This window comes from Grus americana, chromosome Z, assembly GCF_028858705.1.
Source record: "Grus americana isolate bGruAme1 chromosome Z, bGruAme1.mat, whole genome shotgun sequence".
Taxonomy (NCBI): Eukaryota; Metazoa; Chordata; class Aves; order Gruiformes; family Gruidae; genus Grus; species Grus americana.
Window position 1 is genome coordinate 73,646,703 of NC_072891.1, and position 19,081 is coordinate 73,665,783.

Sequence of the window (19,081 nt, forward strand, 5' to 3'; positions counted from 1 at the left end):
TGCAGTCTAGCAATACAGGAATGATGATCAGGATAGATTCATTCATTCTCAGCTAGGTGCTAAGGTATGTAGTTATACTAGATACCTCTGTACAACACAAGGAAGGTGGTACTTCAGATCTCTGCTGGATTTCTGAAAATCACCATGTCTCTGGCCTTTCCCAGTTCAGAGGAAATGTGTTGTAAGGGCGTGGGTGTGAAAAGTCATAGGTAGGGGTGAGATTAAGAAATGATTATTCTAGATGTGTCACTTTCTTGCATTTAAAAAAGATATATTAGTAGCTATGGGCATGAATGTGTGTATACATACATAAATATGTTTAGGGCATGAGTATTTATATGCATGGCTATAAATATCATGTTAGCAGCAGCCATTGTTGTGCCATCTTTTATTCAAGATTTTGTATAAAACCCCTGTATTGAGGTCATCAGGAGGTGGAAGGAGAGCATTGTTTTTGTTTCCACTGTCTAAAGATTAGTTACAGTCTAGCAGAAATTGCTTTTCATCAAATCTAATTCATAACCAAAGTATTGCAGGATGCTCCATTTGAGTAATAAGTATTGAGGAAGAAAACTATTTCAGAACATGTATTTAATCTGCCATCCTTGTGGATTAAAAAAAATTACAAATGAAAAGGAAATGATTCAAAGATATGTTGCTTCACTCTTTTATAAATAAATCATGGCACTGTCAATATTTTAAGGTGACGAGTGCTGTCTATACAAGCGCAAGATAAAGTGGTCACAAAGTTGAGGTTACTGTATAAGCTTATTCCCTTACAAAGATATAAATTTCGCTACTGGAATGTTAAGGAACTTAGGGCAGAGGAATTACTGCCTAACAGCACTCACAGCAAGTGAAACTACTTAAGTGTACATAAAATCTTTTGTCAAATACTTCAGAGCATCAACGGTTGTGCAAATTGGAGCAGTATGGAGTATGTCACATCAGAGATGCATCTCTATATTTTCAGTAGCTGATACCAACTCTGAGGACTGATAGTCTGTTGAAAAAGTCTTTTCTGAAAAATAGACTGTGGGCCAAATTCCTCTGAAGTAACTTGTTTTTCATCTTGGCAGAGCAGTGACATGTCTCTATAAGTCTTTTAAGAAGTCATTTACCATTCGTTCAGAGATAATTAACACATCCTGCATTTAAAAATATACCACACAAGTATAAAACGGAAGCATTTTTTCCTCAGATGCTGAGCTGTTTTCTTTAAACCGTGAAACCTGGAAACCATTAGCACTTATTATGCAGAACATAGAGGAAAAGCAAATGCCAGAAATATCCGTGTGGCTACTGCTTCAGCCAAGGCACTCTTGTCTCAAAGCACAGGCTCATTTGACTAGTGTGAGGCTCGTCCTTGTTTCCACCCTTGCTGTTTGAAAGGAAAACAACAATAATAGTGTCACCTTGGATTTCTTTTACCACAGACCTAAAATTGCTTTGTAAGACTATTCAGTATCGTTATCATCCAGAGTGGAAACAGAGGCCCAGAGTAGTAAAAAACACTTGGGCATGATTAATCAGCAGAGATGATAATGAAAGGAAGCGTGCATGATCTGCAGACTTGGACTTGGACACGTTGCCTTTCAGCATACGGAGGCTAAACCTCTCCAATAATGTTGATTAAAGGTCTAGAATCCTAAGCGTACACTTGTTTCCCATTTGGGCAGCATTCCTTCTACCTGTATGTTGGGGGATGTGCAAAATGAGGGACAAGGCAGTTGTCTACTCTTTTTGGGTAGAAACTGCCTGCTTTTTTGAATTCTTGCAGAGGAGAAATTAGTGCTGCTGGTTGAAGAGGATGGATATGTGGCTATAATAATTAATAATAAGTAATAAATATTCATAACTAAGTGAATTATATGATGCCTAATTGCATACTAGAAATAGCTTATGTATTGTCGCCATCTATCACGCATAATGGGGGAGCTACTACCAGAACTACTACTTAAACAGCATCATATGAGGTTGAAGCACCATGAAAATGCAAGGTCTGATTCTGATATCTGCATATCTACTAGAGTAGCCAAAGCATATAGACTGAGGGAACCATTTGAGAGTCACTTCTAAAGGACAAAATGCTACACTTCTCTTATATTCTGTGGAACTTTTCTGAAGGAAAGAAGTATTCATAGACTTTAAGGGCCCCTGGCAGCCAGTGCTTCAGCTCCCTTTGCTATCACTCTAATGCCAGCCATTCCCTCCTAATATAAATGGCTCACTAGGCTACAGTATAGCTGCTTGAGAGAGAAGTCCAAGGACCTTTATAGCCCTTCCAAATTCAGGAAATTCTCAGGAGAGAAGGTGGCATTTAGGTTTCCAGACATAAATATTTTTAAACTAATTCACAAATTTTAACTGAGATTAAAATGTGCACTATCCAAGCTCCAGGAACCTGTGAGATATTAGCTGCACACAGGTTTGCTTCTTTTTCTGTAAATGTCCTCAGTGCCTGAGATCTTCTGCTTCCAAATCTGTAAAGATTTTTTTTTTTTTTAAACATAGATGGAGGTGTCTGCCTTTAAACAATGGCCAGATAGTGTTACTTGTCTGCAAACAGCATCTCAGGATTTGTCAGACTCTTGTGCTTAGTATGGAAGGGAAAAATGCTGAGGTAAAACTAGCAAACTCAGGAAAGAAGTCATGGTAGTCTGAGCACTGATACTTGAAGCTTGTCTTGGCACCAACAGAAAACATGATCAATGCTGAAGTCAAATACAGCTTTGATAAGTAGAATTACAGCTCCCTTGGATCAAGACAGATGACTCTTGGCAATGTTCTCCAATTTTAGCTGACGAGCATTTCTGAGTGGCAAAACTTCTTTGACTGGAGGAGTTATTAGGGCTGCTGCTTGGCTAGTGATAAATTAACTGATAACTGATAAATTTATTTGTGTCATATCTTACAGAGTGAAGGAAATCAGCATATATGGAGACTAGTTATCCCCTCCCTTCGATTATATTGCTTTACAGTGTACTGTGTTACCTCCAACAGTCTTTTGAAATATTTTCTCTGATAAACTGGCTCTATTTCTGACTCAAGATGCAAATATAAAAACAGGGAGGGATAAACTGCAAACATCAGGGTTTCTCCCTACAGCTTTGGGAGAATGCCCACTCCTCCTTCTTTAAGAGGGCCTAATTGTTTTATACAATAATTTATTTTTTCATTAAGTCAGTTTAATCCTGAGAGTGCTGAACTCCCTTCAAGTATTACTCATTTTCCAACATTTTATTTACACTATCAATGGAAATTATGGATATTCAGCACATTTTAGAACCAAGTCCTTCATCCCTGTGTTGAAGGGATGCTCTGCTTACTTCCATCTTCTGTCCTGCATGATGTTTCTCCTGCAAAGCCACTGTTGCAAGTGACTTTGTTGTGGGTTTTCCTCACAGCAATCTAGGCCTAGTGTTTATGGGTTTCTTTCTGTTTCTCTATTCCCTGATTTCTATTGTACTGGGTCATAACATGGAAACAAAGTATCAGCTTCCCTGGCAACAATAACCATATGAAATCTTTAATAACTTCAGGAGGTGGGGGTTGTACAAGAGATGGCATCTATCCTTTCTAAACTGCTAAATGAAAGGTGGGGATGGAGTTACCATGGTAGATACAACTTGAGGACGTATATGCTGGTATAATAGACACTGTGACTTGGTAGTATGAACCACTCCAGCTAGCTGGACTTCTGGTCCCTTCATCAGCCTGCCAGTGCTTTGGTTTCAGTTAACAGAGCAGCAACTGCAACATCCCCTCTTTTTACAAGTACGAGAATGAGTCATACTCATAGTCAAGTACGGTCATTTTTTATAGACTATAGAAATGTTTGTTCTGACACCCCATTAGGACTGGAACTTCAGTTTTGTTTGGTTTTGGATGCTTGTTTGCTCCTTTCTTCTCTTCATACCTCTTAGGAATCAAATATTTCTGCACTTCCACCATAAGAAAGCTCCTAAGCAAATAAAAGAAGACAATATTTTCCTAAATACAGTATTATAAGAATCTATTTCATGCAGTTGGATACCAAAAGTAAATGGGGAGGAGGAGAGGACTTGACTCCCCTGGTAATCAAACATTCAGAGGCTTCAAGGGGGCTCTGCAAGCAGTCTGCAGCCAAGGAATTGCATTATATTTCATTACCCCAAGGACAGTGAAGAGGGTCCATAGCACAATGAGGATCATTCTGGTTTTGCATTCACTAAAGTAAAGCTTTGAGAAGACTGAATCAGGAGTGCAGAAAGTTCTTTATATTTTTCACAGCATGGAGAAGTTCAGGTTATCAAAAGGCAGTACTGACAATGATTTTGAATGGGATGGCATGACAGCAGGGCTGGAGATGCTCTGTCAGGCTCTCCTGACCCCACACTGGACATACTCCTTTCATATACCCCCTTCGAAGCATTGAAACTGAACCTGCCAAATTAGCTGCTGCTTTGGGAAAAAAAAAAAAAAACCAAAAAACCAACCAAACAAAAAAAACACTAAACACACCACCTTTTTTCCACTGTGCTTTCTTAAAGGGGAATAGTATACTAGAAGATTAGCTTGCTCCACTGTGTGAACTACACACTGCTACAGCAAATGTATATTGCATGCCTTCTAAGCTCCCTCCAGGTTATTAGGTGTCCTTAACTAACCCGAGGGTCATTTTGACTACCTTTTATTTTCTGCCTCTGAATCTATCAGATCATTATCTAACTATCATTATCTAATGTTTCTTTATATTATGTAAGTAGGCACATTGTTCTTATGATTCAGTGCATATAGAGCAAATTACAATAAGACTCAGATCTGAATATCTAGATCCATCTCAAATAAACTCTGAATGTGCCCCTGGCTCTTCAGTTGTCTCTCTGTTACCAATGACAGTGAAATCTTGTCTCCATTAATCTCATATCAGCATGCCTTGCAGTTAGACTTAAGGGAGAGTCCATCAGAACCAAACTCCTAGTTAAGACTTCGGTGCCTGATATAGTAATTGGGTATCTATAATTGTTTATTTCCTCTTACATAAGAAGAATGCAAATCAAATGTCATTTGTTGAGAAAACATGTGAAGATTTGGGGACTGGGAAAAAGTAATTGTTCCTATAAAATAAATTGTATTTGCATCCTGAAGGTATGAGAGGGATCTATACCACATATGTATGTACATTAAGTATATGTATCCCATATATATTTACCATAGAAATATATGTTCAAATTACTTTGACCTTTCATTATTATGATTCCTTGGAAAAGGAATTTGTTATGAAAACTCTGAAGCTATTCCAGAATTGCATCATTCCTCTGAGTTTCTGAATTGAATTTGTAAATCACCCTCAATTTCAGTGATGGCAAACATTTTTATACTGGCATCCTTCTCCTCAAATGTATTGTCTGGAGTACCTTTGGCTTAGTTTTTTGTAAAGAGGTCAATAAGAGACTCTCTGTCTCAAAATGAAACACATGAACAAAGGGGAAAGCCAGAGGAACAGAAGGCTAAAATGTCATGAAGGAAATTGAAGCAGGGAGATGAGATGAGATGAGGTCAAAAACTTAACAAGACAGATGAGTGGTGAGTTGATTTATTCTGCTAGAAAGTAATCATGTTGTACTCCTTTTTTTTTTTTTTTTTTTTGAAGGATTATACTGCTTTTTCTGTTCTTGATGCCATGCTTGAGTAGGCAGTATAGACAAACTCTCACAGGTTGTTTCAGCAGTGACACACCAGTCCACTCTGCAAGTGCAGAAAGTCTTCTGCTGCCTATTGAATGCTTTCAGCTCTGTTTAGGCCAGAGGATTTGCAGGGTGGCCATGATGCGCTTTAGAAACTCATGAAGTTTTTCCAGACAGAAGAGAGCCAAGGCAAAGACTGCTGTTGTTTATGGATTTTTATTTTTTTTTTTAAATATAATGTAAAAATATTGGGCCTTAGTTAGACAAAGGTATTCTTAATATCTAGTGTGAATTGTAAGTGGTTTACATCATTATGCCAAGCTTTTTTCAAGTGTAGATTTCAAACATAAAAGATATGATTTTTTCATTGAAAAGTTTAATTTTTGCATATTATGCTGGAGCAGGTGGATGATTTCAGTACCATTCTCTGATGAATTTTTGCCATTACTCTCAACAAACTTCTTTTTGGGCCTTTTTAAAATTTTGCTTTCTTTAGTCAAGATTGTTTCCTCTTTCCTTAACAATGATAATAGCTGAAGTGGAAGGGCTGTTCATAAAAATCACTTCGGGTCTATGATCATCATTTAGAATGGTGGGGTCTATGTGGGAATTGTAAGACATCTGAATGAAAGTTACAACTTATCTCTTCAAAACATTTGTGATATTTTGACAGTTGAGTTTAAATGAGATGCAGAACATATACGCGGTTATGTGCTCCCTTGTTTTCCTTCCCACTTCACCACAATGGAAGGAATAAAAGAAAAGAATTTTTTTCTAAATAACAGAGAAAACTTTTACTTTTAATTCTGTTCATTAAGAGTGAAAGAAAATAATGAATGCCTTTTTCCTCACTGGTTCATGCATTTTCTTGGTCTCAAGCCAATCTAATAACTGAAGTGCTGTGCAAGTAGCTTTTAATTCATGCTGAAACAGCGCACTCCTGATTCCTTCTGTTTTGAGTTGTGTGCTTGGAGGTTCAGGTACAAAAAAAAAGTAATTAGGAGGAAAAAAATTAATATCAAACTCATACTTGCATATTCATCCTGGCACTCCTCTCTCATGGTATTTAGTTAGTTGCTCAGTCAGACAGCCATGATAAAATGTGTATCTACTGTTTTGTTTTCTCTAAGTCACTATGTCTCAAAAACAGACTAGCTGAAGGAAATTAATTCTTTTTCAGAGCCGAGTTAAAGCTAATTTGTTTGGGTTTTTCCTAACTGCTTTTGGAAGCATAAAAGTGACAGCCAGGAGGGCTTTTTTTTTCCTATCCATGAAAGTACCAAAGGAAATGCATACATCAGCACTTCCACTAGTGCAAGTTGCCACTTGTTACTGAAGTTGGCAGCTGTTTCTTTTCAACTTTATTTCTGGTTATCGTAGACAGATTTAGGAAGGTCTTTAAATTAAGAAAAAACACATTATCTGTTTTCAAGGTCTGTGAGCAGTTCAAGTCTGGAACATAGTTTTGGAACTTTTTCTAGCTGATCTCCATAAGTCATGAGACGTGTATTTTCTCTGGGAACAAAAATTGAACCATGCTCAGGTCTTCTCTGAAGGACTTCAATCTTATTTCTTCTCAACTCTCAAAACAAATGTTCTTTCCTAGCTTGTTTAGATGCCCTATCTGAACACACAGAGAATATCTCATCTGCAGAGTATTTGCTTTCTGAATGTAGGAGATAATCATCTCTATTTCTTTGTCTTTGGCACTTAGAGAATAGCCAAACCAAAACTAGACCTTCCCACAATCTCTGCTCTTCTTAAAACACAGTTTGTGGCACAAAAGTTCCTAATCATCCGCTTCAGGAGAAACATGAGAATGAAGCATTGTTAGCCTTCTCTCCATCACATCAGCAGAGATGTTGTGTTCTTGAAAGACCACTGGGTGAACACAGCCAAAGCATCTTCATGACTAAGCTCAGCAAATTAGCCAGAGAAGTGAATGACTATCTCTTTTGCTCATGGCAGTTTATACTAAAACTTCTGCTCTTGGCAGTACCTGAAACTAAATGAATAGTTTTAACCAAGTCCATGGAGGCTGTGTACACAGAATTACATAAACACTTGAGTAGTTTTCTGAATCTGGGGTGTATGGCTTCCTTTCTCCCACTGTAGGCAAAATATGTTTTGTAATGAAGCTATTCTGAAGACTGAAACAGAGACATCTCTTCCCCTCTACCTATTTATTTATTTATTTTTTCCTTTGGACTGTGTTTGACCATGGGACAGACTGCTGTGCCTGTCCCAAGGAGGAGTTACCATCTCCGGGAGGCAGAGTACTGCGTGACTCACTAGGCAATACTTTCTGTTGTGCTTAAAAATTATCCTTACAGTGTGTACAGTGTGTCATTCTCTCCAAGCAAGAAAAGCAATCATTTACATTCTTAATCAACCCCCCCTAGGAGCCTCAACTATAGAATTATCACAGCAATACCCTGGGCAGTATATCAGTAATGAGTCTGACACCTCTTTAATAATGAAACTGTGTCTGTCTCTAGCTCTGACCTTCATTTCACACAAAAAGTTACACTTTTGTAGCATCAATTACACCTCTCTCTCTATCTATCTGTATCTATGCAAACTTGATTCTAATGACTCAGACCTCATTAAATAAGGATTAATTTATATTAAATACATAATTAATTGATAGGGATAAGGACTGTTTCACCTTTAATCATGACCAATCCATCTTCAGCATATATCAACATGGTGGCAAGAGAGTTTTAACTTGGGTTCTGCACTTTTATTCTCCCTTTCTCTTCTATGACTTTTAAAATTTACATGACTGGCAATAGAGAACAGACTTTTTTCAAAAGCACTGAAATGACCTCTTTCAAGAAGTTCACTTGCCCACACAGCAGACTGACATAGCTACAGTACGGATGGCTGCAAAAGTGAAGAAATCTTACTGCATTTAACAATTTACCCTTCTTACACAGGGCTAGTTTCATTATTTCATTTCTGCAGTCTGCCATGTAGGCTTTCCAACAAGCCTCTAAGAATTCAAGTAGAAAACCTAGTGGTCTGAGGTAGGTACATATTTATCATGCTGGACATCGGGAATTCAGTTCCTAAACCAGGTTAGCCTTAGGGGACACTTATGTTCGCTTCTGAAACACCTGTGAGGGTTTAAGAAGGTACCTTTCTTGAAATTGTTTTGTTGTCCTTTCAGTTCTGAAACAGCACCAAGTCAGTGAGCAAAAGAGAGTTTATTCCTTTGTTCTTTAATGTAAAAATCCTAACTCAGCTGTGTCTTGAGGGATGGTAGGAACGCTAAAAATGCTTCCTTTTGTCTCTTAAGCACCCCATAGATATTAAGAAGTCACAATTTTGTGTTAACTTTTGGTGTGTTAGACCTCACTAGCCTTTTCAGGCTGAAGTATCTAGTTGCTTTAAAAAATGTTTGCATCTCCTTTGATGTTCTTTTGAGAGACTTCTACTCTGACACGGAATCGAAGTCAGCTTGTTTTGGAAAAGCACAATCAAAAGAAATACTCCTATACATTTGGCTTTTTAAGCTGCAGGATTTAATTTCTGATTTCTGTTTGCACTCAAATATGTGCATATATTTTAATTAAAATAATAAGGCTTTTTCTTTTATCTTACCTGTCATCCTCTGTTTTAAAGCAAGAGAAAAGCTCCTGTCTTAACATGGCCTACTTTTTTGTCTTCTTCCTAGCTAGGGATTATTTTATTATCTCTGATCCCAATGTGATGACAAAATACATACATATCCTAATTTTTACTTTCCTCCTAGCTGTAGAGTCCTGGTCAGCACTTTTTCCAGAAATAATGGCAGCAATACTTAGGAACCAAAATAATTTTTTTGCTATAATTTGAAAGCAGTTTAATGCAGAGTCCTGCTAGGGACTTACGTTGTCTGGGCTGGATAAAAGAATTTTTTCCAAATTCAGATGAAACTTTAGGTAGCTTAAATGGGAATGAAGAAGCTTGAGTTCATTTAAGGATAAGGTGCTTTTTTAAAAATATTAGCTAAATGTGTGGGAGGAAAGAGGAGATGTCAAATAACCACCCATGACAGGGAAAGGAGAGGAGAGGAGAGGAGAGGAGAGGAGAGGAGAGGAGAGGAGAGGAGAGGAGAGGAGAGGAGAGGAGAGGAGAGGAGAGGAGAGAGGAGAGGAGAGGGGAGAGGAGAGGAGAGGAGAGGAGAGGAGAGGAGAGGAGAGGAGAGGAGAGGAGAGGAGGAGAGGAGAGGAGAGGAGAGGAGAGGAGAGGAGAGGAGAGGAGAGGAGAGGAGAGGAGAGGAGGAGAGGAGAGGAGAGGAGAGGAGAGGAGAGGAGAGGAGAGGAGAGGAGAGGAGAGGAGAGGAGAGGAGAGGAGAGGAGAGGAGAGGAGAGGAGAGGAGAGGAGAGGAGAGGAGAGGAGAGGAGAGGAGAGGAGAAGAGGAGAGGAGAGTAGAGGAGGAGAGGAGAGGGGAGGGGAGGAGAGTAGAGGAGGGGAGGGGAGGAGAGGAGAGGAGGAGAGGAGAGGAGAGTAGAGGAGGGGAGAGGAGAGGAGAGGAGAGGAGAGGAGAGGAGGAGAGGAGAGGAGAGGAGAGGAGAGGAGAGGAGAGGAGAGGAGAGGAGAGGCGAGGAGAGGAGAGGAGAGGAGAGGAGAGGAGAGGAGAGGGAGAGGAGAGGAGAGGAGAGGAGAGGAGAGGAGAGGAGAGGAGAGGAGAGAGGAGAGGAGAGGAGAGGAGAGGAGAGGAGAGGAGAGGAGAGGAGAGGAGAGGAGAGGAGAGGAGAGGAGAGGAGAGGAGAGGAGAGGAGAGGAGAGAGGAGAGAGGAGAGAGGAGAGAGGAGAGGAGAGTTGGAAGGGACCTACGACGATCACCCAGTCCAACTGCCTGACCACTTCAGGGCTGACAAAAATTTAATGCATATTATTAAGGGCATTGTCCAAATGCCTCTTAAACACTGACAGGCTGGGGGCATTGTCCACCTCTCTAGGAAGCCTCTTCCAGTGTTTGACCACCCTCTCAGTAAAGAAATGCTTCCTAATGTCAAGTCTGAACCTCCCCTGGTGCAGCTTTGACCCATTCCCACATGTCCTATCACTGGATCCCAGGGAGAAGAGCTCAGCACCTCCCTCCCCACTTCCCCTCCTCAGGAAGCCACAGAGAGCAACGAGGTCACCCCTCAGCCTCCTTTTCTCCAAACTGGACAAACCCAGAGACCTCAGCCACTCCTCACAGGACATTCCTTCCAGCCCTTCCACCAGCTTTGTTGCCCTCCTCTGGGCACATTCAAGGACCTTCATGTCCTTCTTAATTGTGGGGCCCAGCACTGCACACAGCACTCAAGGTGAGGCCGCATCATCGCTAAATACAGCAGGATAATCATCTATTTTGACTGCCTGGTGATGCTGTGTTTGATGCACCCCAGGATGCGGTTTGCCCTCTTGGCTGCCAGCGCACGCTGCTGACTCCTACTGAGCCTGCTGCCGACCAGCACCCGCAGATCCCTTTCTGCAGGGCTGATCTCCAGACACTCCGCTCCCAATTTATACTTGTGTCCAGAAACATTGGGCATCAACCATCCTACCTCCCCTCATTCCAGGCCACTGAGCAAATTACTTATTCCGCCCTTTCATTTGGTTGCCTTACCTTTCAAGTCTCTGCACAATTTCTCTGTGTTTTTTATTTATTTATTTTCTTTCACTGCAAGGCACACATCTACTGCTCTGAGGTACTGTGCTCGTCCAACTTTATGTGAAGTTTTTACCCTCGTACTTTTCTTCCTCCATCTACCACAATCTCCTCAGTCATTATGTCAAAAAGACATTCTTCTGCTCTCTAAAATCCTTCTGAAAAATATATTTTTTTAACAGTAACAACCTACTGTGGCAGTTAATTTTCATTACAATATTTTAATCTACTTCCCACTAGGTAATAATAATACTTTACCATCTTGGAAAAATCTCTGACCTCTCAGAACTGATTTTATTTGCTTCAACAACCCTATTCCTTTGCTGTGTATCTTCTATTCCTTAACAAGACAGATGTAGCCTGTAAGGTGCCACTTACCCAGTAAATATTTATAAACAGTACCAAAGAATAATTAAAATCTGGAGTCCAAGTAAATGAAATTAAATTTAGTCCATCCCAAGGTTATTTGCTTTAGCTGCCCCCTTTCTTTTCACCCTTTGCTTATCTCCCATTTCATTTTCTTCTTTTCATCCTAACATCTTTGCCCCACTTTGCTTCTTTCTGGTTCTTTCATCCTTTTCTCTTTCTCCAGCATTTTCCTTCATTTTAATTTCTTAATTTCTTATTCTGCCACATCTACCTGTCTCATTTTTTCATTTGCCCATTTCTCTTCTCTCCTACATATTCTTTCCTACATGCTTCCCTTTTCTTTCCAATCTGCCATATCTCAGCATTAGCCAATTTTCCTTTTGCTTTCTTAGAAATTCTCTTCCAAACCACCCAGTTTGAAAACCTATAGTATTTCACTTTTCCTTTTGTCCTTTTCTGATTGAAGTCTTCCTTCTAAGTATTTTTACCTTTATTTCCCCTTTCCTGCAAGTTATCCCATTTCTCTTCCCTTCTGTTTTTTTGCAAAACCCCTCTAGATCTTTCTTATTTACACAACATTATCTCTGTGCTTTGTCCTGCCTCTTTTTCCCATCTCTGCTATTCCTGTGCAACTTAAATGTGGGAGCAGTGGAAAAGGTGGGGTTTCCAGAACAAGAAGAGGCATATGGACACGTTGGCAGACCTCAGTAGGGGATGACGTATGGATTGCCGGTGTCTTATACCAACCCAATTTGCAATTTTCCCTTACACCTTTGTACATAACCCTCTTTAACAGACAGAGTTGGCCAGATAATAACTCAGCACTGGAAGGTGAGTTGAAGGCATGGCTGTGTCCTGACTCAGGGCTCGAGCGTTGCTCCCTGGCTGTGAGGAACAGGAGGGAAGGAAGGCAGAGTGTGATTGACTCTAGCCACTGTTTGCCAGGACCAGAACCTTCTGGAGAGCCCTTCAGGGGTGGGAAGACCCACACACTTTCTGGCTATGCTGCTCTTTCCATCTCCACACCCACACAGTGAACTGGAGGTTGGCCTGACAGGGTAATTGACAGGGGAACATGCTGGTATGAATTCATGCCAGCCTACAGTGACTTGCTCACTAGAATTTGAATTGCCTGTGAACAGCTCTCGACAGCTCTCATTTAAACCACAAAAAAGTCAAAATATTTTAGTCAGTGGAAAACATAAGTGAGTTATCAGGGCTGACTGTTTCTGAGTTCACACCTTTTAGCAAACAACTTCTGAATTGAGTTCTCCCTCCTCCCCCCAGCTAGCAGTAAGCAACTTATATGTTTTGAGATTGTGAAGGGTTTTTTTAATTTATTTTTTTAAAGCTCTACTCTAAAATATGGTGCTTCTCACATAGAGGGACTGATCATTTTCCTAGTACAGGGAATGATAAAAGTACTGTGGACTATGAAAGGGCAGCATAGCAGTCTTTATCTTCAGCTGTGTAACATGTCTGCAATCCATCGGTTCTACTATTGGGAACTGGAGGATTTGAAAACATTAAAGCAGCAAGGAAAGAATGTAAGCAGGAATGAAGAGAAAGTACTGTGATTAGAACAAAATCATCTATTGCCATATGCCTTTCCTACAGAGAAAAATATTTAGACACCTATCACATAAAAGAGTCCAGTTTAGCCTTTCTCTGGAAAGAATCTTCTACTGCTTACATAGTAGCTAGATAAAAGAATGTTTCTAATTTATCAGTGGTTCTTCAGTCCCTTAATTTCATTGCACTGATCAAAGACTTTCCAATACCTTAAACAGAAATAATGACTTCTGATTAATTCTCAGCTACAAAAGGTGAAAAATGGTGAAAAAATGTTGCCTTCTTTCTTGTTCTTATGCTTAGTCTTACTCTTTTTTTTTTGTTATGCTTATTCTCAATTTTTTCACATTTTTATTCTTACTCTTATTCTTTCTGAATTCTGTTTCTCCCTGTCTCTGAGGCTTTGAACATCCACTGAAGTCTTTGGGGACTGCTAGGAGCTATAAATGCTGAAGTTCTTTTCAGAATCATGCCATCAAAGTATCTTGTATATTAAGGTTAGATGTTGCAGAATGCATAAAATGCTGCCAGTGCTTTAAGTTACTTCAGCTTGTTTTGCAGTATTTTGCAAAATAAAATGTAAAAGGAGCTTTAAGTATCTGCTGCAGGTATGTGATGGCTGAAAGCAAAGGATTTGTTCACAAAAGCCTATGTATTTTTATATTTCACACTAGAATCATCCAAATGTTTCCTTTTTAATTAGGCTTTTTGAAAGATTAATTGATTAACCTAAGAACAGTAACCATCATTAATTTAAGGACAGCAGCAAATAAATTTGTAGCAGCAGTACTTTTTTTCTCAGATTACACGCAATGTGAATGGAAAAACTCACCAAATATAGCCCGAATTTAGGGTCTGCCTGCTTATATCTAAGGCTGGCTTATTTCTGATGATAAGTCATTTTAAGTCATCACCATTATCTGCCTGATTTTGTTTGCCCCTTTATTCAAACTAGAGTCGTCCTACGAACACCTGCAGAACCTCATTAACCTCCTTCAAATTCCTCCATAATTCTCATGACAGCTTTCTAGCGGAGGCAATGCTCACATGCTTGTAACAATCTTCTTACTGTCTGACCGGTTCTTCAGGATTGTCTTTCTGAGCACCCTCACCTGCCAAAGACATTTGCTGTCTTCTGTGTTTTTTTCAAGTTGTACACTCCTTGGAACAGGGAGCCTCGTTTCCTAAGTGAAGGAGGCTATAGCAGCCATGCTCTCTGGCTATGGATTGATCTCCTACCAACAGAGTTTGAACAAGTTCATCAGTTTCAGCCAAATGTGACAGATGGTTATATCTCAAAAGCTAGTAATTTCCTATTAATTTTGTACAAACAAACCTACAAGAAAACAAAGATCCTAAGAAAGCCTTCAGTAAAAAGGAGCCTTCGTAGTAAGTACACTTTTTTCTAGTCATCAAAGAATGCACATGGGAACTCAAACATGAAAGAAAACACTGATAGACACAAGATTTCATTAATTCTGAAGGTCAAGCGATTACTTGTTCTGTGTTTCAATAGCTCATAACACATGACCCTGATTCATCTCTGTTATATGTAGGTAGTATTGCGCTACCAAAATAGTAACATGCAGGAGAATATTGCAGTATCTGCTGTGAGATATTTAAGGAAATTATAATTCACTAAATATGAAGACAGCATGAAGTAAAGAAAAACTTCATGGACATTTTGCAACACAATATGCGGGTAAATGACGATAGCATGCTAAAGTGTAGAGGCACATTGATCCAATCTAATATTCTGCAGCAGATAAAATTGAATCAAATAATAGAGGACATTTTCTTTATATGTTGATAAGGAAACTTTTAAGATCATTACAATGTGGAACAGCTGTGCCTGGTCACATCCCTGTCCGATAAGATCCTGTACCAGATCACTTGCTCATTGTCATGGTTTTGCCCCAGCCAGCAACTAAGCAGCACAAACAGCTGCTTGCTCAATCCCCCCATGGTGGTATAGGGAAGAGAACTGGAAGAGTAAAAGTAAGAAAACTCATGGGTTGAGATAAAGACAGTTTAACAGGTAAAGCAAAAGCCGCACACAAGCAAAGTAAAACCAGGAATTCCTTCACCACTTCCCATGGGCAGGCAGGTGTTCAGCCATCTCCAGGAAAGCAGGGCTCCAGCACGCATAACGGTGACTTAGGAAGACAAACACCATCACTCCAAATGTCCACTCCCTTCCTTCTTCTTCCCCCAGCCCCTTATATGCTGAGCATGACGTCATATGGTATGGAATATCCTTTTGGCCAGTTGGGGTCAGCTGTCCCAGCTGTGTCCCCTCCCAACTCCTTGTGCACCCCCAGCCCACTCGCTGGTGGGGTGGTGTGAGGAGCAGAAAAGGCCTTGGCTCTGTGTGAGCACTGCTCAGCAGGAACAAAAACATCCCTGTGTCATCAACACTGTTGTCAGCACAAATCCAAAATATAGCCCCATACTAGCTACTGTGAAGAAAATTAACTCTATCGCAGCCAAAACCAGCACACTCATCTTTAGCATCTATAAGTCCCTTAGACACAGGCATCCATCTCATTGAAAGACTTGGTGGAATACCCCCACAACATCTGGCTAATGTCAAAATTTCACAGTACCCTTGTTTCACTCCTCTTTTGCCAAAATTAAAATTCTATTTTTTCATCACACTGTGGTCAAAATAAAATTATGTTCTTTACTACAGCAGGACTAAGCTATAAGTTAGGGTAAGTCTACCAAAAATAACTTTCAGCATAAAAAGAGAACATGGTTCAAATGTGTTCACAATCCCATTAAACCTAAGTAATTCAGGTTGACCAAGAACAAATCTCATTTCTCTTCTTTCTTTCCTCAGGATGCCTGTCAATTATGTTAAACTGAATTCATTCTCATCCTGTGACTTGAATAAAGATAGATAGTACAACCTTTCCAAGCCACATTACTCATTTGAAAGGGAGAAAAAATATCCTTATTTTTCCAGAAACAATTATTATCCTACCAGTTGTAACTCATTGAATCTGAAAGAGCTTTTATTATTATAATTATCTTCTGATTGAATTTTTTAGACATCTATGATTATAGCAATGCAGCTTTTATTTTCTTTTAAATCATCAATTTCATAAAGACAAACACAATGGCTGGCATAAAAGAACAATAACCAAAAAAATGTGGGGGTTTTGCCAGAATAAAAACAAAGAGAAAACATTTTTGTTAATCACAAAAGAGCAAAGCATAGTACATCATCTTGAAATCTTGCATTGTGCTTTGAAAACTGCAGCCTATTTGGGAAAATTGATTTTATAATTGAAATATTACTGTACCTTGGATTCTTTTTCTTTCTTTTTCCTTTCTTCCAGGGCAATGTCAAAAGTCCGATAGGTTATGTTTCATCTTTTGAGGTATAATTGGTTAATGGTCTTCCTCTCCACATAAAAAGGTCACTGTGGTCTAATTTGGGGTAACTATGCTTCCTAGCAGAGCAAGTTACTTACCAAAATCTTTCAGACAGAAAATCATGGGACACGTGCAGCAGAGGAGCAAGCAGTGGGGCCTCTGGCAGTGGCTGCAAGAGAAGTGACCCCAAAGCAGTTGCAACACTTACAGAGCAGAACAGAATCTGGTGCATCTGAATCTCATGCTCCTGCATTTCATGAACATCTGACTAACCAGTTTGTCCACAACACAAGAGTTCAATGTACTTAGAAACTTCAACTATAACAAAGTCATACTGCCAGTCTCAGTACAGGAGCTGTACTGAATTCTGCACCATCTGGAACATCTTGTTTTGTTTCAGTGCATATTATAAGTGAAATACAAACTACCCATTGCTGCTTGCTTTGCTTTTAATCTCTATTTCCTTTTTCTATGAGCAGTTAGCATCAGAGCTCATATTTAACTTTTTTTATCTTTGTGAGGAATTAAAGTGATGGAATTAACTGAAGTAAAAATATATGGAAGGAAAAATTATGTAATTAACAATTAAAATATACAATTGAGAGCAATAGAAAGTATACATAGACCAGACTAGACTAGACTAGACTAGACTAGTTCACTTGGAAGGCACCTACAATGATTGTCTAGTCAACAGCCTGACCACTTCAGGGCTGACCAAAAGTTAAAGCATGTTATTCAGGGCATTGTCCAAATGCCTCTTAAACACTGACAGGCTGGGGGCATTGTCCACCTCTCTAGGAAGCCTCTTCCAGTGTTTGACTCCCCTCTTGGTAATGAAATTTTCCTACTGTCTGAACCTCCCCTGGTGCAGCTTTGACCCATTCCCACATGTCCTATCACTGGGTCCCACGGAGAGGAGCTTCGCACCTCCCTCTCCACTTCCACTCCTCAGGAAGCCATAGAGAGCAATGAGGTCACCCTCACTTTGCCCAAGCTAAACAAACCCAGAGTCCTCATCTGCTCCTCACAGGACATTCCTTCCAGCCCTTTCACCAGCTTTGTTGCATTCCTCATGGCATAACAAATATGATCTTATATTTTTGTTGAAACTCATATTTCTTCCTTTCCTCATCAAGTGGTTCTATCTGCACTTCATCAAAAAATGGGAAAATCACTTCAATAAGAAAATTTGCTCTTTTTTTCCTTAATGACTTCAAACTCTAGAGGTATCCTTCTGGAAGAAGACATCTCTGCTTGGATATTACTTTCTCCATGGAGCAGATTTGTTTTATTGTTATGAAATCCTGCACATTTTAACACGGTAATACAAGGACATAGGAAAAAGTATCTTGTGATGGGTCCTGATCCAAATTCTTCAAGGTGTTGAGTAAATTACAGAAGCAGTGAATTACTGAATTTGATATGTGGATGCTTTTTAACATCCACAGTCTTTGTTTTTCATTAAAAGCTGTATTTCAGTGTCTGCCTATTTAGTAAATCTTAAAAGTTTGCCTTCATTCTGTGCTTAGTATTGAAATATTGATGGTTTTCTTTTTCGAAGTAACTTTTGGTGGTATAGTCTATAGGGCCATCACAACCACCACTGCACCATGTTATTTATATCATCATTCCTAAGGCATTTGAAGAGTCACAGACATCTTTCTAGGCAACAGGTTTCAGAATGAAATACATTCCTGAGCTGGTGCACTAGAAATGTTGTGGAGGACCTGGAGAATGTCCTTCAGAAATTCTCTGCTCCTTGTGGTGTAAACCTGGCCTTACACCTTGTATACCGAGGTTCATAATGGAATTACACATGCAGCTGAGCTGTCAGCCCCTGAAAACATAAGGGAATGCTGGGAACAGAGGTGAAGCTTTAAATGTAACAGATCTTGGCTGCATATTACTCTTTTCTGTAGGATTTCATCCTCAAATAAGATGTCAGAGAGGACTTATGCATTTTTCACCCTGAGCATACTTCTTCTGCCACACCAGTGTGAAACTAACCAGCAGGGCAAGGATTATCATGTCCTCAAAAATCCCAAGATAACCATTTCTAATAGTTAGACTGGAACAACTCAAACCTGATTTTACTCCTCTGGTTTACTTTCAAATTTTAACACTTCACGTCCTGAGCATTAAATCCATTTCTCATGTACGTATTTTAAATGAAGGTTAAGATTAGCACATGCACTATTTCTTTCAACATAGTGCAGCTGGCTTGCAAGTACAAACCTGAAAAAGCTTCTCTGGCCTCATGAAGTATAGGAGGAGCATGAGGAATCCTGAGTATAACATTTAAGTCAGGCTGATTTTATTAAAATTTTGATCAAGCCTCCTGTACAGTGAAATAGGTTGATTGGATCCGAAAAGATATTTAAAGTACAAAACTGCCTATTGATGTCAAGTAGATGAGTCTTCTGTGATTATTCCACGTCTGGAG

General features: G+C 39.5%; 1 protein-coding gene across 2 annotated transcripts in view; it reads left to right on the top strand.

The window, feature by feature from the left end:
• Positions 1 to 19,081, top strand: part of LINGO2 (leucine rich repeat and Ig domain containing 2) — a 547,511-nt gene that overhangs the window by 457,814 nt on the left and 70,616 nt on the right. The gene's annotated exons all lie outside the window — the stretch shown is intronic.